At 38.0% G+C, this 4,097-nt stretch overlaps 1 pseudogene; it reads right to left on the reverse strand.

Annotated features, from left to right (window-relative positions):
• Positions 1-2,804: 2,804 nt before the first annotated feature.
• On the reverse strand, positions 2,805-3,345 carry LOC148579570 (uncharacterized; annotated as a pseudogene).
• Between the last annotated feature and the right edge of the window lie 752 nt (positions 3,346-4,097).

Below are 4,097 nucleotides of genomic sequence, written 5' to 3' on the forward strand. Positions count from 1 at the left end.
TTGATACTAATTTTAAAGATTTTGGCCCAAAATTAGGCTGAACGGGCCAAACCGGATCCAAGGCCCAATCCATTTCAGCCCACGCTTAAATGAACTTCAGCATTTCCTCCCCTTCCTTAATGAAACACGTTGGAAACTTTGGGGGAAAAAGAACATTGATTCTAAACCCTTGTTCTTCATTCAATTTGCCAAATCTTCTAATCTGGGGCTCCGATTGACGAGCCGTCTGACGAACGAATTTTTGCTAGTAAAGAATTCACAATAAATTCCCATTGCAAGTATAGTTTCTAAACCAACAATAATCCTTTTCATACAAAAATTTGGTTGACACTAAAACAAACCCAATAAAATTAAATCGAAGTATTTAAATCTCGGGTCGTCTCTCAAGGATTTGCAGGGAAGTGTAGTTATTATTGGTTATGGGAAAAGTATCTTTTTGGGTTTTTGAAATAAGGAACAAGGAAATAAAATGGCAAGAAATTAAATTAATAACTAAGAAAACTCTTGGCAAGGTGTGAAAATTAGAAGTTTTATCCTAGTTATCCTTATCAATTGTGATGAGAATTGTCCATTGCTCCCATTTAGTTAACCTCTAACTATGAAGAAAAGTCAAGTGGATGAATCAATTTGATTCCTCAAGTCCTAGTCAACTCCTAAGGAAAAACTAGCTTTAGAGGGATCCAAATCAACTAGCAACTTTCAATTATCAATCAACAGAGGAGTTTGATAACTCAAGAGTCTCTAATTACTTAACCAAAGCCAAGAATATAAAAATCTAATTTAAAACCCTCCCAAGAACTTTTATCAAACACTTGGAAGGCACAACATAAAAGCATAGAAAAATAATAAGAGATAATAAAATCCAAACAACCAATTGTAAGCATCAATGATAACAAATAATAGAAGAAGTAATAAACATGAAATACCTCAAATTGCATTAAATAGAAAATCAAATCTAACATGAGAATTCATGAACCAAATAGCAACATAAAGTAATCAACAAAGGAAATAAATAAACTAGAATGCTAGAACAAATAAAAGTAGAAGAGAAACTAAATTAAACTAAGATAGGATGCTGATATTAAGAAGAGCTAAACCTAAGAATCCTAAAACCTAGAGAGAGGAGAGAGCCTCTCTCATTAGAAAACTATATCTAAACCTAAAATTATGTGAATGAATGTTGTATGAATGAATTCCCAAATCATTCTACCACTCTGCAACCTCTATTCTGTGTTCTCGGGCTTGGAACTGGAAAGAAATCGCCCCCAGCACTTTCTGCAATTTCTAGACGTGGCACATGTCACGCGTATGCGTCGTCCACGCGTATGCGTTGCTTGAGAAAAATCCTTGTCACAAGTACGCGTCGCTTGTCTTCTGCGCTAGTCACGCGTACACGTCGTCCACGCGTACGCATCGCTGCCAGCTTCTCAAAACTTCATTTTCTCGTGTAACTTCCACTTTTGCATGTTTTCTTTCCATCTTCTAAGCCATTCCTGCCCTATAAAGCCTAAAAACACTTAACACACAGATTACGGCATCGAATGGTAATACAGGGTAATTAAAATTGACAGTTTAAAGGCCTAAGAAACATGTTTTCAACTATATCACAGAATTAGGAAGGATTTGTAAAACCATGCAAATTATATGAATAAGTGTGCAAAGAATTGATAAAAACTGCTTAATTTAGCACAAGATAAACCATAAAATAGTGGTTTATCAATCTCCCCACACTTAAACATTTGCATGTCCTCATGCTAAGCTCAAGAGAACCAAAAGAGTGAAGGAAAAATGGTGGAACTTATGCAATACTAAGCTCAATGCATATGGTTTTTCTGGTCTCACATGAGTATGCACCTAAATTCTCAATATTCAAATAAAGTAGAGACATAACACATTCCTATTAACCCAGGTTCCCACAATTTCCCACACTTAGTTAACACACTATCTTAAGCTAACCAAAGATTCAGATCAGGTAATTAATTGTTTTTTCGCTTAAGGCTAGTGATGTGGTAATATAAAGAACAAATGGGGATTAAAAGGCTCAAAGTTGCAAACAAAGATAATTGAAATGGTAGGCTATTTGGGATAAGTAAGATAATAACAAATGATGGCCTCAATCATATGTATGCATGTAAATACACTAAACAATGGTCATATAGAATGGAACAAACTATAGATTGCAATTATAGGGAAGAAAACACACAAAAATAAAATATTATGGTTAAATAATGTAACCATATAATTAAGCTCAAAAACTCACGGGTTGTGTGTTCTTAGCTCAAGACCATATTCCAACTATATATGTATCATGCATGTTTCAAAAAGTTTTAACTCAAATCAATGTGAATCTTTAATTGCCTGTTTCTAAGAAAAAGATACATTCCTTGAAAATTTCACCAATTGACCAATATTTATTATTATTATTATTATATATATATATATATATACTAAATGAGATGTTGTGATTATGAAAAGCTAAAATATTTTAGTTTATCCCTATTTTCAATCAAACCAAATGCTCATATGCAAAAGGATAAACTAAGCTCAATAATTCACATTGTTCCATATCACAACTAATAAACTAAAAGTGCAATTCAAGCTAAATATCTAAGATATATACAAAATGTAACAAGGTAAAAATAAACAGAAGTACAATAAAATAGAAATGTGCAAGTACTAAAAGAAAAATAAAATAAAATAAAGCAAAATAGGATAAAAGTCTGAAATGGTTCACCAAAATATAATCCACCGGAGACGGCGACCTCCCCACACTTAAATCACGGCATCGTCCTCGATGCTCTTAGTCAAGCTGGGTGTGAAGGGTCATCGCCTACTGAAGGGTGTGCCGCTGGCTCTGTCGGCGGTGGCTGTGCTGGTGCTTGAGGCTCTGCAGGCTGCTCAGGCTGAGTCTCCTCGTGCTGTGCCTGCTGCTGGTCCTCCTCCTGGTCATCCTCCTCCTCAGAGTGCTCCGAGAGTGTGTCAGGCTCGGAGGGGATGTCAGTACGCCCAATAGTCACAATTAGTTTCAGATGGGCATAGCGTCGCTTGTTGCGACGCTCAGACTGTTCATAACGCCGCTGATTGCGGCGTTCCATCTGATCAAGGCGCTCAAAAAGGCAGTGCACAAGATGGTAGACTGGCTGAGAAGCGGATGATGGTGCTGCGGAAGCAGGTGGTGTTGTAGGTGCTGAAGGTGCTGCTGAGGACATCAGTAGAGGTAATAACAGTAAGTGGTCTGTGGCCTAGAGGTCTGAACTGCTTGCCGTGCAGAATAAGCTTCTTGCAATCGGCAATCGGTGGTCTATCATCCTCTGGCTCCCAAGGCACCTCAGCTTGACGAGCCATTTGGGTGATCAAATAAGGAAAAGGCAGGGTGCCTCTGACATGAACTCTAGACATGTACTTTCTGATGAATCTTGGAAGGTATAGGTCCTTTCCTTCCATGACGCACTAAATAAGGATGATCATGGCAGCTGGCACTTCTGACTCGTGGGTACTAGGCATAACATAATTACTCAGTATCTGTTGCCACAGTCTAGCCTTATCATTGAGATAGATAATCTTGATACCCCTTGGAGTGACCTTTGACTTTCCTATAACCCACGGAATATCAGGATCAATGGCTATGATACGCCGTACAGCATCCCAATCAAAATTCATGAATCTAATAGACTCCTCGGCCTTTTGATAACCATCTGTATCATCTGTTTTAGGCTGGAAGTGGAGGTTATCCTCTATCGCCTCCTCAGTGACTAAAATATGCTTTCTCCTAAGTTGCAATGCATCAAGGGTCGTCCTAAAATAGTTAGAATAGAACTCATGGGCCCATGATGCGTTTACCTCTGCCAGATCTCTTTCAAAAAATACCCAACATCTCTGTTTGATCTGCTCTTCAGTGTACTTCCTTAATTCGGTTGGTATTTTGAGCGTCCTTTCCAAGTAGAGGTGCCGTGTGTCTCGAAAGATCGGAAACTTGAGTTCATAGTAAAGATTGGCAAATTTGACTGGGTCATTAGCAGGCACAAGTTGATCAGTAAAGTTCTTTTCGCGCCAAGATTCATCTGATAGGATATCTGATAGAGCAACGGAGGACTGTC

Source organism: Arachis ipaensis, chromosome B10 (genome assembly GCF_059453495.1).
Source record: "Arachis ipaensis isolate K30076 ecotype BB chromosome B10, ASM5945349v1, whole genome shotgun sequence".
NCBI classification, from domain to species: Eukaryota; Viridiplantae; Streptophyta; class Magnoliopsida; order Fabales; family Fabaceae; genus Arachis; species Arachis ipaensis.